Source organism: Balaenoptera musculus, chromosome 11, assembly GCF_009873245.2.
Source record: "Balaenoptera musculus isolate JJ_BM4_2016_0621 chromosome 11, mBalMus1.pri.v3, whole genome shotgun sequence".
NCBI lineage: Eukaryota > Metazoa > Chordata > Mammalia > Artiodactyla > Balaenopteridae > Balaenoptera > Balaenoptera musculus.
The window spans coordinates 16,745,256-16,770,008 of record NC_045795.1 but is presented as its reverse complement, the minus strand read 5'-3'; the positions used below and the strand labels follow the sequence as shown (position 1 = coordinate 16,770,008).

General features: G+C 42.9%; 1 pseudogene; it reads right to left on the bottom strand.

The window, feature by feature from the left end:
- Positions 1-24,753, bottom strand: part of LOC118903505 — a 163,090-nt pseudogene that overhangs the window by 62,337 nt on the left and 76,000 nt on the right.

The following is a 24,753-nucleotide window of genomic DNA, read 5'->3' as shown; positions in this document are numbered from 1 at the left end:
TTTTCAGGACAGGGATAATGGTGGTGCCCTATAATGTTAGGGGGTCGGATGTCCTCATGTGACTTAATCAGTGCAGTTCAAATCAACTGCAGTGTGACAGCATCGGAACGTGGGGTAACAGGTTGCAAGTGTTGTTTAAAAAGAAGAGAGAGTCTTGTCCCTGCTACTTTTATTACATTTGGATCCTTAATTTATTTCTAAAATAGTCTTGGTGCCAAAGCAAACACATCTCAGCTAATGTGCTCTGTTGTGCGCTTCTGAACCCGGCCAGGCCCTGATGACTGCACTTTGTGGGTCCCTGAATTCACCACAGTTACTTCCGACTTTCTCATTGTGCAATCAGAAGGGGCTTCATTTTTCAATGATTCCAAAGACTGAACTCCTTGCTGAGGACAGTTTCTCAGGGAGCTCAGATGCAGCAAACTGTGAGAATTCGGAGGACAGTTTATCTTATTATTTCATAACCCCTAAAACTCCAGCAAACACGCTGAAGTCAGACAGTATCTTAACTTTTTGAACACTGAAATCCAAGACAAAGGGAGGGCCAACTTCAAACTTGTTTTAAGTTTGTGGAAAAGCAGGTTTTCTTTTTGGAATCGTGACTCATTTAAGTGATCATGAAAGACTGAAAATTAACCTTTCCAACAGGCCTTCCACGATGAATAAGGGTTATTTCAACAAAATCAAGAAGAGGGCTTCCCTTCTTTTTGGTTTTCTTTCTTAAAAGTAAAGCTTGGTCAAGCGACTTAACTTTGTAAATATCTATGTTTAAAAATTATTATCTTTGGGTGGTAGAACTAAGGGTGATAATTTCCAGCTTTTTTACTTCTTTGTATTGTCTTACTATTTCATAAAAAGTGTGTCGCTTTTAACATTTTTAAACCCGGTTTGTAAATACATATATATTTAAAAACCCTAGGATTCTTATAAGACAAATTAAAACCTTTTTCGAGCATCATTATGGATTAACAATAGAGGTAAGCAGGTTGATTTATTTTAGTGATGTTGCAAACTCTCCTAAACCAATTTGGACATTCTCAATTAGCCTCCAGAGACTACAGGCAGTGGTGTTCGGGAAATGTTTAATGACCAGCTTTCCCAGGGAAAAAAAAGCCCTGATTGGTAGTATTTGCTCATTTTCGTGGTGGATTTTAAGCTAGTTTGTGATGTCACTGGACATAGGGTTGAGAAGCGATGTGCACAGACCTCTTTCCAGCCCACACGGGCCCGTGCGTGCAACTCCAGCCCACCAGTGAAATAACAGGTGTGCACGCGCACACACACACACACACACACACACACACACACACACACACACACACACTCACCACTGGGGACACGTCACAATGAAAGTAAATCCCAGATTGGTTCGGCAAACACTTCCCAGCCAACAGGCACCCAGCACCCGTGCAGTCACAGCACGTGTTCTTGGAAGGTGAGTAAAATCCCAGGCCTCTGCCTATTTGTACATCCCAACAAGCACTTTCTGAAAAACTCTCATTTGAGGCATGTATTCCTCAACCCTAAAAGCAAGATTCAGTTTACTTTCCAGTGGGTATCAGGTGACTGTATCAGGGCCACACAAAATGCCATTCTGAGGAGTACCTGTGACCAGGCTGACTGTAGCCTTCAGCCCCATCTGGGCAAGGGCAGAGGGGCCTGGAGACTGCTCTAGCCAGTCCCTGCGTCTTCAACACCACTTGTCCTGACAAGGAAAAATGTTTCCCAACGTCTCCTGCGCTAAATCACAAAGCCTCTGCTGCTGATGGAGATGGCCAAGAAGCAAAGCCTTGAAGGAGTCACACACATCTGGACTGTGGAGCAGAGAGGGCTGTGAATCTAACAGACCACCCCGGGGGTGGGTGTTCCTGACCAGAGAATATACTAACCACTCAAGAACAGAGATTAAAATGAGCATCTCTAATCAACAAGCACATACTGTGTAGGTCAGAGAACTTTACTCAGTACTCTGTAATAACCTATACGGGAAAAGAATCTAAAAAAGAACAGATACATGTATATGTATAACTGAATCACTTTGCTGTACACCTGAAACTAACACAACACTGTTAATCAACCATACTCCAATATAAAATAAAAATTAAAAAAAACCAAAAAACAAAGAACATCTGTGTATCTCACAGGCTGTCCTTTTGGAACACGTAAAGCCCTAGGGCTAAGTGAAGCCAGGCACCAGTCTGGTCGCACATACTCCCCAGGGTCTGCCAGCTGAGGCAGCCTCACTTCCGTCCCCCTTCGTCCTGCCTCTGCACGGGAAGGGAAAGCCAGGAACCGTGAAGGCCTCTGAGTGACTGGAGCATTGATTGGTCCATCAGCCACGCTGACATAATCTCCTGGTCTCCGGCTTTGCCCATAGGACAAGGCTATATTTGTTCTGAGTCTATCGGGGCTTGGGTAACTAGCTAAGGCCTTGGAAGCCCAGGAGGTACATAGGGCCCAGTGAAAGAGCAAGTTTCTTGGGGAAGGGGAGAGTAAAGATGCCAGAATATAGTGAGCAGCCCACAGAACATCAATATCCAAGATCTATGATATTTCCATCAGCTCATTGCATGCTATTTTGGCCATTCTCCAATGGCCACTAGTCATGTGACCCTAGGCAACTCATCTGGTCTTTGGAGCCACTGTCTTTTCATCTATAAAACAGGGGGTGTTCCACCTTCCTCAGGGAGGTGGTGTGATTGAGTAATTAATGAAAAAGGGCGTCTGCCAGGCTGCCACACATATTACAGGCCACTCAAATTGTCAGTATTTTATTAATCTTGACTAACTGATATTAGCCTAAAAAAATCACAGCCAATTGCATGTGACAAGAAACTCTAAGAACATGAAAGTGTGCTTTGTATCCCTAAAGTTTTTTCCTTCCTTCTCCCTCATTCCTATCATTTATTCTGAACCCAATTTGTTGAATCAATTTCTCTATCTATCAATTAATGACGAGTGTTTGTCTTCTTTTCTTTCTTTTTTTTTTTTTTTTTTTAAACATTATATTGATTCCAGACTTGAGGAAGATGGGGAAGCTCTGGGCAGGAACTGGGAGGAAAGGTAATGTTACCATCATTTTTACACATGAAAAAATTAAGAGCTAAAAATAGTGCAGTGATTATTCAGGAAAAGAAGATTTGACAATCTCTGACTGCCATTTTAATTTCTGCTAGACTATCATGCCTCCTACTGTTTTAACCTAGTTTTTAAAATTTATCTTCTGCACTCCAGCAGCATTCTGCCTGTCATGAGTAGTTTTTATTGCTATGATATCTCATGCCAAGAGATTTGTTGCCGCTGAGAACATCTTTAGGGGATAACATGATTTAATGATTAAGCCTCTGTAAGTAAATATGTAAGCACAAACATATGCAAGAACATATCAGCAACAGACACTCTCATGTTAGCAAAAGATTTTTTCAATTCCTAAATATTGGCCCAAATCTCAGGACTTTGCTTCATCCTTTTTGTTTGTCGAGTTCCCTCTAATGCCCTGATTATACACCCAGCAAAAGAATCAAGTGGGGTCTGGCTGGCGGGCTTGTGACCACAGTGTCCTGCTACCCTGTCAGCACCGGCCTGCCGAGGGCCCGGGTGGCAGGGAGGTGAGCAAGGGCACAGCTCGGAGCTGAATGGCCAGGGAGGGGAAGGGTGAGCTCATCTCTTCCCCACCCGCTCCGCCCCTTAGGAGGGGCTCTGACACCAGCAGCAGCTAGCATTGCCAGTCACAAGATCCCCAGAGGCCTGGCTCTGCAGGGCATGCCAGGGCTGCGGTTGCTGCAGATGCAGCCTGGCTTCTGCCACCTTCCTTGGGATCACCCCCAGGGCAGACGCCCCAGGACCGGCGGGTCCACGTCAACAGGGGCAGCTTTCCACCTCAGGTTCTTCCCCCAGGCACCCAATGAGGGCCTCAAGACTGAGAGGCCGGTATTAGCCTAATTCCTATTTTATGTCGGAAAAGAGGATGCCCATGACCAAATAAAGAGGCTGAGAGAGCTCACTGGGGACGTGTAAAAGGCAGCTCAGCCAACAACAGGTATATACAGCTCTGACCCACACAGTTCTGGGCAGGGGTTCAGAGATGTTACAGCCAGAGGGCATCTGTGCCACCTGGAAGCATCTGGTCATCTCCACCTTCTACCCATTATCAGAGAGGGAAACCAGAGGGCGGGAGGGGCTTCACACTTTCTAGAAATTGGCACCAGGCAATGAGATAGGTTCCCAAGTACAAGCAATGGTTGTTCATTGGTAAAGGCAAAGGTACTCTCCTTGAAAGCTGCGCAGTTAAAAACAGAGTCAGTAGAACCATAAAGACATAGATGACACTCCCTACAGGAGAAAATCATTTCTTTTTTTTCCTTTAAATAAAATGGATTGATAGGCTCTTGGAACAAGGAAGAAAGGGTATCAGTGAAGCCCAGAGAGCATGGGACTGTGAGAGCTGGAGAAACAAGGAAGACAGCCCACAGAAGAAATCTGGAGGTGGGGGGGGAGCTTAGAAGCAGGCGGAAAAGGAGGGAAGAGTGTTGCTCATAGTCTCCGGTGAGGTCCGACTCCCCCCCAGCACACACTTGGGGACAGTCCTCTCGGCCTCTTCCTCCTTCTGCAACCTCTGCTTCTACTGCTTTCCCACCCCTGGTGTAGGCTGGGCTCCTCTGCTCAGACCTGGCTGCCCTTTTAGTTTCCACCAAGTGCCAGTCTCAAGGGGAGAAGATGCTCGTAACCTCACTAGTATGTTACTTAACCCCAAGACAGTCAGCCCTGGTATCCAAGGGGGTTGCTTCCAGGAACCGCAAGGTCCCCAAATCCACAGATGCTCAAGTCCCTTATATGAAATGGTATAGTATTTGTATATAACCTATGCACACCCTCCTGTATACTTTAAATCATCTCTAGATTACTTACAATACTTAACACAATGGAACTGCTATGTAAATAGTTGCCAGCACATGGCAAATTCAAGTTTTGCTTTTTGGAACTTTCTGGAAGTTTTTTTTACAAATACTTTTGATCTGTGGTTGGTTGAATGTGCAGATGTGGAACATGCAGATACTGAAGGCTGACTGTATATAAGAATATAAATTCAATGTTTTATAAAGATTTGCTTTTACTGACTTCTCAAAGACTTTAAAGAAAGGAATAGTAGTATTAAAGAATAACACACAACTCTCCATTAAAGATGTCTCTTGTTATAGGCTGAATTACATCCCCAAAAATGATGTGTTGAAGTCCTGACCCCCCAGAACCTGTGAAGGTGAATTTATTTGGAAATAGGGTCTTTGCAGATGCAATCAAATTAAGATGAGGTCGTTAGGGTGGGCTCTTAATCTATATGCCCAGTGCCTTTAAAGACAGAGAACCCCATGTGAAGACAGACACCCAGAGGGAAGATGGCCATGTGAAGACAGGCAGAGACTGGAGGGATGCAGCCACAAGCCAAGGAATGCTTAGGCCACCAGAAGCCAGAAGCTGCAAGGAAGGATCTTCCCGAGGAGGATTTGGACCTGCCAACATCTTGATTTTGGACTTCTACCCTCCAGAACTGTGAGAGAACAAATTTCTGTTGTTTAACACCACTCGATTTGTGGTACTTTGTTATGGCAGCCCCAGGAAACTAATAAACCCCTTCTGTCCCTCACTGGCCTACAGGCCTTGTCCAAATATCATGACCCTTTACTCTCTCTTCCCCAAGGGTGAGTCCCTTCCTAAGAAACTCCTTGGATCAAATGCAGATAGGTCTTGGCGGCCTACCCATGGCCTTCCAGGTGCATCTGAGTCCTAGAATGAACATGGCTAACACTCTGAAGCTGGCACTGCTGCTATATCTCTCTGAAACCTGTCATGTTTTTTTTTCTAAATGTAGTAATCAGAGAGACCCCTAAACCTATCTTCAAAGTTCTCATTTTCAACAGCATTTACTGACACACTGCTATATGCTAACCACTATTTTAGACTGGTGGGGAGGGAGGGTCAGAGGAAATAAATGGTCTCTGCCTTCAAGAAGTGGATGTTTCTTTCTGGAGAGAGGAGAGTAAAAATACATACATACTTAAAGTGGGCTCTAAATCACAAGATCTAATTAAATGTTAAACTGCAATATAGAGCTTACGTTCCAAGGGAGTTCAGATAAAAGGGCTTAGAGATGTCAGGAAAGGCTTCCTGAAGATGGGGCTTGAGGGGTGGGGTGGAGACAAGAGCCTGAGTGAGGCAAGCAGAAGGGAGAGGGTGGAATATTGGGGACAGAAACACTCTGGCCTGCAGGGGGAGGCCCGAGAGTCCTGGGGAATGAGACCGTCCCCAGATTGTAGAGGGCCGTGAGCCCCCAGCAGAAGGAAAGTCCATTTGCCTCCAAACTGCTAAGGGAAGTTGACGACTCTACTAGAGGAGAACAGGCAGAATGATAATCAGCTAGTCTGCCCCCACGCTGTGATTGTCACTCTGTTTCTTAGAGTTTCTAAAATCGTCAGGGATTAGAGGTAAGTACGCACCCTCAAGAGCAATTCCCAAAAGATGAACGGAGCACTGAAATGTCACGGTGACTCTCCGGCCCGTTTCATCCCGCCCCGTCATGCGCAGATCCACGGCACACGCCCCACGTGAGCCGGGGAGGAAAGCTGGAGATGTATGAGGTGTCTTAAGTGTGCTCTCAGAGACAGGCTCCACAAATAGCCCTGCCAGCATTCCGCAACCAGGAGTTACGGACGCCAGATGCTGTTAGCAGCTCATGACTGCGGAGACCAGAAACAGGGGTCTTAGCGATACGATCACCATCCAGCTCCTGGCCTTAAAGCTCTTATCATGTTACTCACCCACCGACTAAGTGGAGAGCATTCTTCCTTCCAGGAATGTCTCTGTGCTTCACTGTTTGCATTCTTGGTCTGTGAACGTAAAGCAGCTGAGTTCAGGATGCCGAGTTCCAGAAAAATCACTGAGACGGATTTTCAGAATGCTGATCTCTCTTGAGTGTTTCCAACAGTCTGAGAGGTAGGGACCTGGGGTTCCTAAAACACCAGCTCACACACCAGGCGGGACCTGAGGATGAAATGTTAAGCAGCGTCACCGTGACATTTCAGTGCTCTGCTAATCCTTTGAGAAGTGCACTTTCAAGTGAACACCTGTCTCTGGTTCCTAAGGAATTCAGACACTCACAGAAACACTCTTGTCCTCGGTTGCAATTTGCAATAATGCATTTGTGACAAACTGTCACTCTGCCCCTTCCAGAGGCCTGGAGCGACAGGTCCTTTGGCTCCTCTTTCTACTGGGCAACCTCTTTCTCCTCAGTCTACTGGGGTAGACTGGGCAACCTTCCACAATCTACTTTAAGTGTCCAGGCATGTACATCGCCCAAGTTATTATCTAGAGAAAGTCTGTGTGCAGTTATTCCACCACCTTCCTGCTAGTCCTGGAGGCCTTAGCACCTGATCTACCTGGTGAGGGGGTCAGAGCCACCTGGGTGCCCTGAGACAAGAATCCAGGCTGGGGCTTTGCCTTACTCTCTTCCCACACACACAGAACAAGTCCTTGAATATAAATGACTTCTTTTATTATAGATCCGGGGTCAGTGAACTTTTTCTATAAAGGGTCAAATAATAAACATTTGGGGCTTCGTAAGCCACGTGGCCTCTGTCTCAGCGGCTCAGTTCTGCCCCCGTTGGTGTAGCAGCAGCCGCAGACTATGTGTGAGCAAACGAACATGGCTGTGTGCCAATAAAACTTTACTTACAAAATCAGGAAGGGGGACAGATTTAGTGTGCTGGTCTAGATCTACATATACATAACTATTTTTGAACAGCCATTATAATTTTAAAAGTGCTTTCACAGACATCTTTGCTTCTCACCACCCTGGTAGGCGTAAGGTAAGACAGTGCTATATACACTTATTTTATATTCAATGCAATTGAGGTCACTAGTGACTTATCTGATGCCAACAGTTAGGAAATCACAGAGGAGACTCAGACACAGGCCTTTTGTTTCAAAATCCAAAATATCTTCTACCAGGCCAGTATTTTCCAGAATGTGTCTCTCGCTCTTAATAGGTGTTTTGTGAAAGTGGACTTCTGGAGTCAACTAGGCTTGGGAAACTCCACAGTTACCAAGGTTAAGGAGGCTTTTAATGTTTGTTATGAATCTCCAAGAGGGGATTATAGCATGCTGAGTTTTCCAAACATATTAGATGCCAGACCCCCTTTCATTCTTCTTGTCAAAACACCTCTCAGGACTCATGCTTCTTGGATCAGAGTCTAGGAAATCCTTGACTAAGAATAAATACAAGCTATAGAGAAGAAGACATTTCAGAGAAGAAATGTCAGACTGAGCTATCAGACAGGTTAAGGCCCCATGGCAGCCCACCTAAGACAGACAGTGGATTTTTTTTTTTAACTTCTTTATTGGAGTATAATTGCTTTACAATGGTGTGTTAGTTTTTGCTTTATAACAAAGTGAATCAGCTATACATATACATATATCCCCATATCTCCTCCCGCAGGCCTCCCTCCCACCCTCCCTACCCCACCCCTCTAGGTGGTCACAAAGCACTGAGCTGATCTCCCTGTGCTATGAGGTTGCTTCCCACTAGCTGTCTATTTTACATTTGGTAGTGTATATATGTCAGTGCCACTCTCTCACTTCGTCCCAGCTTACACTTCCCCGTTCCTGTGTCCTCAAGTCCATTCTCTACATCTGCGTCTTTACTTCTGTCCTGCCCCTAGGTTAATCAGAACCATTTTTTTTTTTTAGATTCCATATATATGTGTTAGCATACAGTATTTGTTTTTCTCTTTCTCACTTACTTCACTCTGTATGACAGACTCTAGGTCCATCCAACTCACAACAAAAAACTCAATTTTGTTTCATTTTATGGCTGAGTAATATTCCATTGTATATATGTGCCATATCTACTTTATCCATTCATCTGTCGATGGACACTTAGGTTGCTTCCGTGTCCTGGCTCTTGTAAAAGGGTGCTGCAATGAACATTGTGGTACATGACTCTTTTTGAATTATGGTTTTCTCAGGGTATATGCCCAGTAGTGGGATGCTGGGTCGTATGGTAGGTCTATTTTTAGTTTTTTAAGGAACCTCCATACTGTTCTCCATAGTGGCTGTATCAATTTACATTCCCACCAACAGTGAAAGAGGGTTCCCTTTTCTCCACACCCTCTCCAGCATTTATTGTTTGTAGATTTTTTTGATGATGGCCATTCTGACCGGTGTGAGGTGACACCTCACTGTAGTTTTGATTTGCATTTCTCTAATGATTAGTGATGTTGAGCATCCTGTCATGTGTTTGTTGGAAATCTGTTTGTCTTCTTGGGAGAAATGTCTGTTTAGGTCTTCTGCCCATTTTTGGATTGGGTTGTTTGTTTTTTTGATATTGAGCTGCATGAACTGCTTGTATATTTTGGAGGTTAATCCTTTGTCAGTTGCTTCATTTGCAAATATTTTCTCCCATTCTGAGGGTTGTCTTTTCGTCTTGTTTATAGTTTTCTTTGCTGTGCAAAAGCTTTTAAGTTTCATTAGGTCCCATTTGTTTATTTTTGTCTTTATTTCCATTTCTCTAGGAGGTGGGTCAAAAAGGATCTTGCTGTGATTTTCGTCAAAGAGTGTTCTTCCTATGTTTTCCTCTAAGAGTTTGATAGTGGCTGGCCTGACATTTAGGTCTTTAATCCATTTTGAGTTTATTTTTGTGTATGGTGTTAGGGAGTGTTCTAGTTTCATTCTTTTACATGTAGCTGTCCAGTTTTCCCAGCACCACTTTTTGAAGAGGCTGTCTTTTCTCCACTGTATATTTTTGCCTCCTAAGGTGACCATATGTGCATGGGTTTATCTCTGAGCTTTCTATCCTGTTCCATTGATCTATATTTCTGTTTTTGTGCCAGTACCAAACTGTCTTGATTACTGTAGCTTTGTAGTACAGTCTGAAGTCAGGGAGACTGATTCCTCCAGCTCTGTTTTTCTTTCTCAAGATTGCTTTGGCTCTTCGGGGTCTTTTGTGTTTCCATACAAATTGTGAAATATTTTGTTCTAGTTCTGTGTAAAATGCCACTGGTAGTTTGATAGGGATTGCATTGAATCTGTAGATTGCTTTGGGTAGTATAGTCATTTTCATAAAGTTGATTCTTCCAATCCAAGAACATGGTATATCTCTCCATCTGTTTGTAGCATCTTTGATTTCTTTCATTGGTGTCTTATAGTTTTCTGCATACAGGTCTCTTGTCTCCTTAGGTAGTTTTATTCCTAGGTATTTTATTCCTTTTGTTGCAATGGTAAATGGGAGTGTTTCCTTAATTTCTCTTTCAGATTTTTCATCATTAGTGTATAGGAATGCAAGAGATTTCTGTGCATTAATTTTGTATCCTGCTACTTTACCAGATTCTTGACTAGCTCTAGTAGTTTTCTGGTAGCATCTTTAGGATTCTCTATGTATAGTATCATGTGATCTGCAAACAGTGACAGCTTTACTTCTTCTTTTCTGTTTTGGATTCCTTTTATTTCTTTTTCTTCTCTGATTGCTGTGGCTAAGACTTCCAAAACTATGTTGAATAACAGTGGTGAGAGTGGGCATCCTTGTCTTGTTCCTGATTTTGGAGGAAATGGTTTCACTTTTTCACCACAGAGAACAATATTGGCTGTGGGTTTGTCATATTTGGCCTTTATTAAGTTGAGGTACGTTCCCTCTATGCCTACTTTCTGCAGGGCTTTTATCATAAATGGGTGTTGAATTTTTTTGAAAGCTTTTTCTGCATCTATTAAGATGATCATATGGTTTTTATCCTTCAGTTTGTTAATATGGTGCATCACATTGATTGATTTGTCTATATTGAAGAATCCTTGCATTCCTGAGATAAACCCCACTTGATCATGGTCTATGATCCTTTTAATGTGTTGTTGGATTCTGTTTGCTAGCATTTTGTTGAGGATTTTTGCATCTATGTTCATCAGTGATATTGGCCTGTAGTTTTCTTTCTTTGTGACATCTTTGTCTGGTTTCGGTATCAGGGTGATGATGGCCTCGTAGAATGAGTTTGGGAGTGCTCCTCCCTCTGCTATATTTTGGAAGAGTTTGAGAAGGATAAGTGTTAGCTCTTCTCTAAATGTTTCATGGAATTCGCTTGTGAAGCCATCTGGTCCTGGGCTTTTGTTTCTTGGAAGACTTTTAATCACAGTTTCAATTTCAGTGCTTGTGATTGGTCTGTTTATATTTTCTATTTCTTCCTGGTTCAGTCTCAGAAGGTTGTGCTTTTCTAAGCATTTGTCCATTTCTTCCAGGTTGTCCACTTTATTGGCATATGATTGCCTGTAGTAATCCCTCATGATTCTTTGTATTTCTGCAGTGTCAGTTGTTACTTCTCCTTTTTCATTTCTATTTCTGTTGATTTGAGTCTTCTCCCTTTTTTTCTTGATGAGTCTGGCTAGTGGTTTATCAATTTTGTTTACCTTCTCAAAGAACCAGCTTTTAGTTTTAATGATCTTTCTGTTGTTTCCTTCATTTCTTTTTCATTTATTTCTGATCTGATCTTTATGATTTCTTTCCTTCTGCTAACTTCGGGGTTTTTTTGTTCTTCTTTCTCTAATTGCTTTAGGTGTAAGGTTAGGTTGTTTATTTGAGATTTTTCTTGTTTCTTGAGGTAGGATTGTATTGCTATAAACTTCCCTCTTAGAACTGCTTTTGCTGCATCCCATAGGTTTTGGGCCATCGTGTTTTCATTGTCATTTGTTTCTAGGTATTTTTTGATTTCCTCTTTGATTTCTTCAGTGATCTCTTGGTTATTAAGTACTGTATTGTTTATTTCCATGTGTTTGTATTTTTTACAGTGTTTTCCCTGTAGTTGATATATACTCTCATAGCATTGTGGTCAGAAAAGATACTTGATACGATTTCAATTTTCTTAAATTTACCAAGGCTTGATTTGTGACCCAAGATATGATCTATCCTGTAGAATGTTCCATGAGCACTTGAGAAGAAAGTGTATTCTGTAGTTTTTGGATGGATATCCTATAAACACCAATTAACTCCATGTTGTATAATGTGTCATTTAAAGATTGTGTTTCCTTATTTATTTTCATTTTGGATGACCTGTCCATTGGTGAAAGTGGAGTGTTAAAGTACCCTACGATTGTTATGTTACCTTTCATTTCCCTTTTATTGGTATTAGTATTTGCCTTACGTATTGAGGTGCTCCTATGTTGGGTGCATAAATATTTAGTTGTTATACCTTCTTCTTGGATTGATCCCTTGATCAGCATGTAGTGTCATTCTTTGTCTCTTGTAATAGTCTTTATTTTAAAGTGTATTTTGTCTGATATGAGAATTGTTACTCCAGCTTTCTTTTGATTTCCATTTGCATGGAATATCTTTTTCCATCCCCTCACTTTCAGTCTGTATGTGTCCCTAGGTCTGAAGTGGGTCTCTTGTAGACAGCATATATACGGGTCTTGTTTTTGTATCCATTCAGCCAGTCTATGCCTTTTGGTTGAAGCATTTAATCCATTTACATTTAAGGTAATTATTGATATGTATGTTCCTATTACCATTTTCTCAATTGTTTTGGGTTTGTTTTTGTAGGTCTTTCCTTCTCTTGTGTTTCCTGCCTAGAGAAGTTCCTTTAGCATTTGTTGTAAAGCTGGTTTGGTGGTGTTGATTTCTTTTAACTTTTGCTTGTCTGTAAAGGCTTTAATTTCTCCTTCGAATCCAAATGAGATCCTTGCTGGGTAGAGTAATCTTGGTTGTAGGTCTTTCCCTTTCATCACTTTAAATATGTCCTGCCACTCCCTTCTAGCTGGCAGAGTTTCTGCTGAAGGTTAGCTGTTAACTTATGGGGATTCCCTTGTATGTTATTTGTTGCTTTTCCCTTGCTGCTTTTAATATTTTTTCTTTGTATTTAATTTTTTGATAGTTTGATTAATATGTGTCTTGGTGTGTTTCTCCTTGGACTTACCCTGTATGGGACTCTGTGCTTCCTGGACTTGATTGACTATTTCCTTTCCCATGTTAGGGAAGTTTTCAACTATAATCTCTTCAAATATTTTCTCAGATCCTTTCTTTTTCTCCTCTTCTTCTGGGACCCCTATCATTTGAACATTGGTGCGTTCAATGTTGTCCCAGAGGTCTCTGAGACTGTCCTCAATTCTTTTCATTCTTTTTTCTTTATTCTGCTCTGTGGTAGTTATTTCCACTATTTTATCTTCCAGGTCAGTTATCCATTCTTCTGCCTCAGTTATTCTGCTATTGATTCCTTCTAGAGAATTTTAAATTTCATTTATTGTGTTGTTCATCATTGTTTGTTTGCTCTTTCGTTCTTCTAGGTCCTTGTTAAACGTTTCTTGTATTTTCTCCATTCTATTTCCAAGATTTTGGATCATCTTTACTATCATTACTCTGAATTCTTTTTCAGGTAGACTGTCTGTTTCCTCTTCATTTGTTTGGTCTGGTGGGTTTTTACCTTGCTCCTTCATCTGCTGCATATTCCTCTGTCTTCCCATTTTGCTTAACTTACTGTGTTTGGGGTCTCCATTTCACAGGCTGCAGGTTCGTAGTTCCCGTTGTTTTTGGTGTCTGACTCCAGTGGGTAAGGTTGGTTCAATGGGTTGTATAGGCTTCCTGGTGCAGGGGACTGGTGCCTGTGTTCTGGTGGATGATGCTGGATCTTGTCTTTCTGGTGGGGAGGACCCCGTCCAGTGGTGTGTTTTGGGGTGTCTGTCAACTTATTATGATTTTAGGCAGCCTCTCTGCTAATGGGTGGGGTTGTGTTCCTGTCTTGCTAGTTGTTTGGCATAGGGTGTCCAGCATTGTAGCTTGCTGGCTGTTGAGTGGAGCTGGGTCTTAGATTTGAGACAGAGATCTCTGGGAGAGCTCTCGCCAAATGATATTATGTGGGGCTGGAGTTCTCTGGTGGTCCAATGTCCTGAACTCGGCTCTCCCACCTCAGAGGCTCAGGCCTGACACCCGGCCAGAGCACCAAGACCCTGTCAGCCACACAGCTCAGAAGAAAAGGGAGAAAAAAAGAAAGAAAAAAAGTTTTTTAAAGTAATAATTAAAATAAAAAAATTTTTAAATTATATTTAAAAATGTAATAAAAAAAAAGAAGAGAGCAATGAAACCAATAAACAAATCCACAATGATAACAAGCTCTAAAAACTACACTAAGATAACATAAAAATCATAAACAAATCAGTCGCAGACAGCAAACCCAAGTCTACAGTTGCTCCCAAAGTCCACCACTTCAATTTTGGGTTGATTCATTGTCTATTCAGGTATTCCACAGATGCAGGGTACATCAGGTTGATTGTGGAGATTTAATCCGCTGCTCCTGAGGCTGCTGGGAGAGATTTCCCTTTCTCTTCTTTGTTCGCACAGCTCCCAGGGTTCAGCTTTGGGTTTGGACCCACGTCTGTGTGTAGGTCACCCTCAGGCAACTGTTCTTCGCTCAGACAGGACGGGGTTAGAGGAGCAGCTGATTCGGGGGCTCTGGCTCACTCAGGCCGGGGGGAGGGAGGGGTATGGAATGCGGGGCGAGCCTGCGGCAGCAGAGGCCAGTGTGACATTGCAACAGCCTGAGGCACGCCGTATGTTCCCCCCGGGGAAGTTGTCCCTGGATCACGGGAGCCTGGCAGTGGCGGGCTGCACTGGCTCCTGGGAGGGGCGGTGTGGAGAGTGACCTGTGCTTGCACACAGGCTTCTTGGTGGTTGCAGCAGCAGCCTTAGCATCTCATGCCCGTCTCTGGTGTCCACGCTGATGGCCGTGGCTTGTGCTCATCTCTGGAGTTCATTTAGGTGGTGCTGTGAATCCCCTCTCCTCGCGCCCCCCCGAAACAATGGTCTCTTGCCTCTTAAGCAGGTCCAGACTTTTTCCCGGACTCTCTACCGGCTAGCTGTGGTGCACTAGCCCCTTCAGGCTGTGTTCACGCAGCCAACTCCAGTCCTCTTCCTGGGATCTGACCTCCGAAGCCCGAGCCTCAGCTCCCAGCCCCAACTCATCCCCGTGGGTGAGCAGGGCTGGTGAGTGCTGGGCGGCACTGATCCTCTGTGCAGGAATCTCTCTGCTTTGCCTCTGCACCCCTGTTGCTGTGCTCTCCTCCGTGGCTCCGAAGCTTCCCCCCCACCCACCCCCCCATCTCCACCAGTGAAGGGGCTTCCTAGTGTGTGGAAACTTTTCCTCCTTCACAGCTCCCTTCCCGAGGTGCAAGTCCTGTCCCTATTCTTTTGTCTCTGTTATTTCTTTTCTCTTTTGCCCTACACAGGTACCTGGGGAGTTTTTTGCCTTTTGGGAAGTCTGAGGTCTTCTGCCAGTGTTCAGTAGGTGTTCTGTAGGAGCTGTTCCACATGTAGATGTATTTTTGATGTATTTGTGGGGAAGAAGGTGATCTCTACATCTTACTCCTCCGCCATCTTGAAGGTCCCCCCAAGGCTGTGGATTTTGATCAAACCTTGACCCAGCAGAGTGGTAACAGAATGAAATAGGGACCATCATACCCTAGACCCAAGTTCAATACAAACAAGGTAACTGAAAGAATTGGGGACGGAAATGTATTTTGCTCTGCCCAATACCATATCTGCTTCTGCTTTTTCTCCTTCTCAGGAGGAATTGCTGATCTGATTGGTCACAATCCAAGTTGATGGTTGGGCCACTTTTCCTTCACGATCTCTTGGGTAGAGGGCATAGGCCCTAGCCAAGATGCTGTACGGGGTTTGGTTATAGCCCATAGTTTCTGAAGAAATACTCCTTTTTAATGTGCCAGATGTCAATTATAATCAGTATAATATTTCATTGAGCCAATCAAAGAAGTGAGTGTCCTCTGCAAGAGGGTTTGATGATACTTTGAAGGCATTGTGACTGGAAATCCAAGAATGTCTGAATCCTGACTGCAAATACCCCATCTCCCTCCAGGATTCTGGAATGGACGATACTCAAGGCAAAATCACAGGACAAGAATCAAAATGCATAGTCTTAATAATGGCACAAATGCTCCTAAATCCCCAGTGCTGGCTTCTCTTATAAAACCAGGACTGGAGTCCACAGCTGAGGCTCAAGACTAAATGAGGGCTTCACTCACCATTTATCACTAAATCCAAGAATAGGGACCAGCACACCAGGGCATATTTGTGGGAGGTAGAGTTTAAAATATGATGGGCCCCTAAGAGGGATCCTGACTTACTGTTCTAAGAGTGCTACACTTTGTGGGAGAAGATGTGCAGAGAGGAATGGCTTGTGAGCTTCAGGGAATAGGGGCAAGAAGCACATGGAAGAAGGGAGAATGGTTTTCATTTTATAGCCTGGTCACCACGTCTCACTTGAGTTTGGTGGCTGCATGGCATGTTGCAGGCCAAAGTAATGTATGCTAGTCAGTTGAGGTCCTCTGTCTCTTCATCTTTGGCCAACTCGCCAGGGAGTATTCTGGGATGCTGAGGACATTTCTCTCCTCATCTCTTTTAAGGAGTATGAGTCAACAAACAGCAAATGAGGGTCTACAGTTGAACGAAGGTAGAGAATCATTGCCTTTGAAAGAGCTTGTGCGAGAAGCTTACCAGATTTGACAAAATGGGGATGACGAGGTCCTTGGTAGAACATGGGCAAGACAGTAGCAGAAACATCCTCTCTCTCCTTTTGTGAATGAGCGTTCCTTGTGCCTGGAGGGGCCTGAGAAGGGCATGCAAATCCCACGGACCATAGCTTGTATCTGCAAGAATAATACAAATATAGAATAAAAACCATTTCTCTTCATAAACAACGTATGATCTTATGCATCTACCTTAAAACCTTTTGGAACAAGTTAAGGCATACAAAAGAAAGAAGTACATTTATGCAAATCAATCAACCAATCTATACTATTGCACCTGCTTCCAAACGTTTTCCTATGAGCAAATGATCAGTTTGGGGGACTACAGTGGGCTAGATGGTAGACCCCAAAAGATATGCCCACTTCCTAATCCCCAGAATCTGTGAATATGATCTTATTGGAAAAAAGGTCTTTGCAGATGTAATTAAGAGTCTTAAGATGAGGAGATCATCATGGCCCTAAATCCAGTGACAAGTATCCTTCATAGAGACACAGAGGAAAAGGTGATGTGAAGATGGAGGCAGAGATTAGAGTGATGCGGCTACAAGACAAGGAACGCCAACAGTCACGAGAGGCTGGAAGTGGCAAAGAACAGATTCTCCCCTACAGCATTCAGACAGAGCACAGCCCTGCTGACCCCTTGCTTTTGGACTTCTAGCCTCGGAAGTGTAAGAGAATAAATTTCTGTTGTTTTAAGCCACGCAGTGCATGACAATTTGTTACAGCAGCCCCAGGAAATGAATACAGGTACTTAATCTTTTAATGTACTTTTAGTTAAATTTCAAATGCACACGTGCACACATACAGATACATATTCCTGTTGAGCTTCCATAATTCTCTATCTCCTCATACAAGTATAAGAGCTCCTACAAGCCCTGCCACACAGACCTGATCTCAGCTCCTCCCCTGAATGGAGAAGAGGCAAGAAGCATCTGCCTTGGTTTCATGGCGGAGATTGTTTGGGGAGAAGGAGGGACTGCAGGTAGAGAGGAAGAGGAAAGGCATCTTCTCACAGGACCAACCAGCCTGCCAAATCAAATGGAGTTGGAGGTGGTCACCATCTTTCACCTGGGACTTGACTTGTGTTTCACAGAGAAAGAATGGAGGCGATGCTACTAAACTCGGTTCCATCCTCTCACTCTGCTCCGAACAGTGAGACCACGTCTTTTATAGTTAGAGCTTTGGACACGGGATTCTATCTGGCTAACTTCCTGGGTCTGGAAGCTACAGTGCAAACCCTCCCTACTCCTGCTCCCATTCAATCTAATACAATATTCTAATTCTGTCTCATTTTCACCATCTTCAAAAAAGTGCTGGTTTACCCAAAGTTGATTTCTATGTCCCTTGAGAAACTACAAGGAAAAGGTGGACTCCAAGGGAGGACTGAGAAGGATGATTTGGTTGAGAAAATTATCTGGGTTCCCAACTCATACTTGTTTTAATCAATTTGGTCAAAAGGTATGGCAAATTTTGAAGGAATGAAATGACCAAACTGCACTTTTCCCCCAGGATTCGAATAAGTCCAATTCAATTAAGTTTCTGACAGGAAGGTGCTTAACTTTTTTAATAAACAGGTATCCAGCAAGAAGGCAGCAGAAAACAAATTCTACTAAAAGAGCAATAGGCAGTGTTCTCAGTAATCACTTCTCAACTTTCAGGGCCTTGTGCTGTACTTTTCCATTAAAAAAAAAGAGAGAGAGAGAGAGACTATGCAAAGGAAAAAAAAAAAAAAAAAAGGAAGCTGGAAGTTACTGCCAAAACAGATCAGTTCCACCAAAAATGCACCAGAGTCCTCTTTTCCCTGCCCTGGAAATTATGCAGCTCTCTCCACCCTTCTAAATTACACTGTCCTGATAGATTTTATTTGCCCACTAAAAATACAGCATGGAGATATTAGCTGATAACATGGTTCAGGCTACTTTTGGCCAAGCATGTTTTTTTTTTTTTCCAAGAACAGAACCGAGTTCTGGATCACAAGACCTTTAGAAATAAAGCCAGCATTTCTTTGTCCTTTGCAAAAATGTGGTGGTTGTCTCTTATCTCATACCACAGAGGGGACCTAGCGGCTGCAGCAATAGCGCATATGAAATAATTCTGTAGAAATCACAACTGAAGAAGGAGTACATTAATATTGCATTTGGATTCTGCACAGTATGTGTATTACCCTTCCTCTAAACCTCCTTAAGTATTCCAGAACCTTAGACAGAGAAAAGAGGGACAGTGGAATCAGTTTCCAAGTTAAAAGCAATCACAGCCTTGATGTAAAAACAGTAGCCAATAGTCTCAACGTTGGTCCTGATTTGGGTCTAGATTGGCCTGCTAAGGAATCCGCCAACACGAGAACCCTAGCTGGTCCCCTCACTTACTTCCCACTGGAATGAATGCATCCGACTTCCAAATGGTAGTTCCGAATAAAGGCAATAATTTGTTACCAGCTGGTACAATTGTTTAATAAAATGCCTGCTGGCTCTCCAGAAGTAATATTTTCCTCTCCTCAGCAACAGTGAAAATTACCCTGTCTTGGGGACCACTAACTCAATCCGTACAAAGTGTTCTCAACTTGAAGTATAAGATTTTCAATGATAGTAATTTGCCATATGGAGGAAAGAAAAAAGAAGTTTCAGAGATACATAGTAAACTGGAAGAGAGAGAAAAAAATCTTAACAGAAGGCTGAAGCCATTTCACTATTTTAATAATTATTATTCTAATGTTTTAATCAAAGGAAGCAGCCGGTCTCTCTCCCCTCATCTATATTCAAGCCACCACACTTTGTAGGTGTTAATCTCCACGCCTTCAGGCTGTTAGGAGGGAGCGGAAATTGGCAACCTCTGCACTGCAGAAGCCTGTAGGATAACAGTACCTGGCACTGCCCTTAATTATCTCAATTATGTTAATATGTGTTGTTTGTCAACAGCTAGAAAGAAATGAGGCTTTTAGGCAGTTGGGGAGATAGGTTTTTAGATGCAGGTTTGGGCAACGAAGGTTTCCTTTCTGTTATAATTTTTAAAAATTGTTCAAGGGATTTTTTAATTTATGAGGGTGAAAGAAGAATCTAAAAAGTCACTGCATAATCTCAGCTAGTGTGTATTTTCTGAAACTCATTTGTCCAGTGTGGTTTCAGTAAGTTTTTATTCGTCTTCTCCATAAGTGATTAAAAAATATGTAAATGTATAAAACATATAAATAAGTAAATACAAACGTTATACACACAGAATGTAAGGGATTGTGAGTGATTTATTTTCCAGGAGCTCAATTAGCTAATTAATTAATTACTATATAAAATCAGTAGCATGTAATACTTTCAAATACAACAGGAAAACATTTTAGACTATGCCATTACTATTCAAAACCCTAACACTAGCAGATCTTTTTTGGAGCAGCATGGCAAAGCTTATTTGAGAGTTCTGGTCAACTTTCTAGTTTCCTGGCATAAACAACGCCTGGAACCCAGCCTAGTCTGTCTGTCCCGAGACCGCAGAAGTGAATTGGACCAATGGCAATTGAGTTATTACTAAGTCACCAAACACACACAGGGTGTGTTCCCATATCAGCAACAGAAAGGAGAAGCAGGTGTCCTTTTTCTTAAGCCATTTCTGCTCGGAACGTGAGCTTTTCTGAGTATTTCCCGAGCTGCCCGGGCTGAGCAGGGCCTGATCACTGGAGGGAAAGGGGGCGCGCAGTGGCTTGCCTGCTCTGATTTCAACAATCTGAGCCACAGTTTCCTCATCTGTTGAAATAATGCTAATTGGGCTAGCTGGTTTTGATCAGCCAGTTCTCAGAGCCTCTGTCCTGGCTTGCTGGACTGGCCCAGAAGAATGGGGCCTGAGCAGGGACTGACATGTTAGCATTCTGCCAAAAGCATTGAAAAGCACTGAAACTTTCTTTCTAAACCCACAGAGACGCTAGAAATATGTGACTTCCACAAAAAGAGTTCGTACACGGCATGGCAGCAGAGTGGAGAGAGGTAACTATGGTTGAGGACCTGGGATGGGGCTTGGAGCCCCATCTTCCATTGACTTTCTGGGTGATTTGGGGGAAGAAATGTAATATTTCTAAGCCAAATTCCTTACCCGTAAAATAGAACTAACACAATACTCCTTTCATTGGGTTATTTGTAAAAATTAATTCAAACAATGTAAGAAAAAAAATGTATAAGCTATCAAATGCTACATAGATGTAAATCTCATCTTTCTTTTCTTCTGATGGCAAATCCTACTTCTAGATTCAGAGCACTTTTATTTTCACTGAGGTGCTGGGCATATCACCCTCACAAAGTGACATTTATTCCAATGCATACAATGTCCAAGATTTTCTGTCGAGGAGGACCTACCTCCTTAGCTATGTGCTAGAACTTAATTCCATGGAGAAAGAAAAAAGAAAATGTCTCCTTATACTGCAAAGGAGTTGTTATCGTGTTTTGTTTTGTTAACGCTGATTGGAAATGTGGCCAAATTAAATATAAGTTTGAGCTGTTCTGCCTAAAAAGATCTGGAGAGGATTTAGTTTGCTGTGTCCCTGATGAAAAAAGTTGAGCGGGTCAGCGGGGTCTTCTCCTGCTCTGCGGCCGGGGTGAGCCAGTGGGACGGGGTGGCAGGGAGCCCGTTCTTGCCAGCACCTTCCACCGGCCCCGCCTTCTGCCCAGGCAAGGAGCAGAACCAGGGTCAGCCGCTCTCCTCCCAACGAAAAGGTAACCGCGGCAGTGTTGCCAGATACGATACAGAACACCCAGTTTAGTCTGAATTTCCGATAAACAGCAAACGATTTTTGAGAGTAAGTATGTCCCAAATATTGTTCAATCTGGTGATCCCAAACTGTTGCCTGAGGCAGAAGAATCGTGGAATCATAGAATTTTTTTTTGAAAGAAGACGAACCATAGCAATCTCCTAATTCAGCCTCCTCATTTTACGTACGAGAAAAATGAAAGCTACTTGCCCTCATAAACTCCAGCAGAACCAAGCCTAGAATCCCCCCAAAGAGCTGACTTTCTACCAATAGCAGTTTTGTGACTGATTTTTTTTTTTTTTTGGAAAAGCTATTGAATACACAGTACCTTCCATTTTTCTGAATATTTGTTTACACAAACCCAGGAAACTATTGAGTTGCCATTTTTATTCCAAAGTCTTTGCGTGTTTGGGGCCAGCAGAAACAGCCAGCGCTAAAAGGTTAATTAATGACTATCTATGGTTACCTCCGCTGACCACAGGATGCGAAGACAGGAGGGGATTTTGTGTGAGGTCAGTTATTTCACAGGGTTTCCACCACGACTCAACTTGAGAAAATGCGGTCATCAGGCCAGGAAGGTACAGAGTAGAGAGAGGTAAGAAAGGAGGCTGACCAGGAAAAGGCTTTTACCTCAGAACTCAAAAGCAAAGTACACATGTTTCAGTCACAGTCTCATCCATTGACCTCTGTGCTCTGACCATGACCTACCTGCAGACCCAGGGCTGCCCTTGCCTCCTTCCCCTTCCATAGCTGGGGCACATGTGGGTGCCCATCCATCACACTAGCTCCCTTTCTTCTCTCAGAAGAACTGGGCCTGGGAATTGTTCTGCAGTAGATTTCTACCTCAAGTCAAAGCATACAGCAAAAACAGCGTGTGGCACGATTAAAGCTGGATTTGAAAGAAGGCTGGGAGGGCTACCGTGTTTTAGGTGGATACAGGGGGAAAAGATGACATTCAAAGGCTTCAGTTTCATGAATATGAAACCAGTACTTTTCCCCTTTCCTTGTCTTTTCAGATATTTTCACCTCGTGCTATGAGACACTTGGTACACACAGAACATTAGAAAAAGAATGCTAGGGGACAAGCTTTGTCTCGTCACTTTTTTCCCCACCCTTCGGAGCTGGCTAGCACGCTCTGTCTCTGCGACCGGCCAAGCCGCGACTGGCTCTGCGCAGCACACGCGGCCCACGAGGGACTTGCCCCTCCGCGCTCCACAGTGAGCGCTGAATCTCCTTGGCAAGGCTCCCAGTGACTGCACAATCTCACACCTGCCAGCGCTGAAAAGTTCTGGAAATAGGGACTCTGTGCCAGACATTCCTCTGAAGCACTTCGCCTCATCCAGTTCCTCATTCTCCAGGCCGTTAGCCGAGTCACCAATTTCTTGAACTTGGTTCAACTTTGTGCAGTGCAAGTACGCAAAGAGCATATCTGAGAACCGGAGCGGCTGCCCAGGCCCTCGGGCTCTAGCGCTGGCTTTCTGGCTCCCCTGGGTAGTATGCCTCACACTTTCCAAAGCATCCGCACGTCTGTTCCTCCCAGGGTCTTCAGGACGGCTCTGCGAGACGGAGGGGGCAGGTTCAGATCAAGTAACACGTCGTGAGGATTTACCTTGTGACAGGTTTGCGCTGGGCAATTTCATCTATTTTATCTCATGGGATCCTGCTGACAATCCTACAAGGAGGGTAAAGAGAAGGTACCCATCGTACAGAGGAAACGCTTAGGAACCAGAGAGTGGAATGCCCCAGAGTTGAAAGCTGACTGTTCTTCTGCATTACAGATAACTTATTTTAAATTCTGTGCCTCAAAACAGACATAGGGATCAATGGAACAGAATAGAGAACCCAGAAATAAACCCACACACCTACGGTCAATTAATCTTCGACAAAGGAGGCAAGAATATAAAATGGGAAAAAGATAGTCTCTTCAGCAAGTGGTGCTGGGAAAGTTGGACAGCCACATGTAATCAATGAAGTTAGAACACACCCTCACACCCTACACTAAAATAAACTCAAAATGGCTTAAAAACGTAAACATAAGACATGACACCATAAAACTCCTAGAAGAGAACATAGGCAAAACATTCTCTGACATAAATCGTACCAATGTTTTCTTAGGTCAGTCTCCCAGGGCAATAGAAATAAAAACAAAAATAAACAAATGGGACCTAATCAAACTTACAAGCTTTTGCACAGCAAAGGAGACCATAAACAAATGAGAAGACAACCTACAGAATGGGAGAAAATACTTGCAAACAATGTGACCGACAAGGGCTTAATTTCCAAAATATACAAACAGCTAATACAACTCAACAATAAAAAAACCCAAACAATCCAATTGAAAAATGAGCAGAAGACCTAAAGAGACATTTCTCCAAAGAAGAAATACAGATGGCCAAGAGGTGCATGAAAAGATGTTCAACATCACTAATTATTAAAGAAATGCAAATCAAAACTACAATGAGGTACCACCTCACACCGGTCAGAATGGTCATCATTAAAAAGTCTACAAATAACAGATTCTGGAGAGGGTGTGGAGAAAAGGAAACCCTCTTACACTGTTGGTGGGAATGTTAACTGGTGCAGCCACTATGGAAGACAGTATGAAGGTTCCTTAGAAAACTAAAAATAGAATTACCATATGATCCAGCAATCCCACTCCTGGGCATATATCCAGATGAAACTATAATTCAAAAAGGTACATGCATCCCTATGTTCATAGCAGCACTATTCACAATAGCCAGGTCATGGAAACAACCTAAATGTCCATCAACAGATGAATGGGTAAAGAAGATGTGGTACACATATACAATGGAATACTACTCAGCCATAAAAAAGAACGAAAGAATGCCATCTGCAGCAACATGGATACAACTAGAGATTATAATACCAAATGAAGTAAGTCAGAAAGAGAAAGACAAATACCATATGATATCACTTTTATGTGGAATCTAAAATATGACACAAATGAACCTATCTATGAAACAGAAACAGAATCACAGACATAGAGAACAGACTGATGGCTGCCAAGGGGGAGGGGGCCGGGAGAGGGATGGAATGGGAGGTTGGGGTGAGCAGATGTAAGCTTTTATATATAGAATGGATAAGCAACAAGGTCCTATTGTATGTCACAGAGAACTATATTCAATATCTTATGATAAACTGTAATGGAAAAAAAATATAAAAAAAGAATGTATATATATGTATAACTGAATCACTTTGCTGTACAGCAGAACATTGTAAATCAACTACGCTTCAATAAAAAAATTGATGAAATAATAAATAAATAAATTTTATTAAAATTCTTTCATTAACTACAGTGAGCTCAAGAAATGCAGCTAGGCAGGTGGATAACATCACACAGTCTAAAAACAATAACTGGTAATTGTGGCCACAACTTGTTACTTACACCCATCATGGGCTCTTTATTCCTGGACAAGTATCTGGCCTATATCCAGCCCTTCAGACAGATG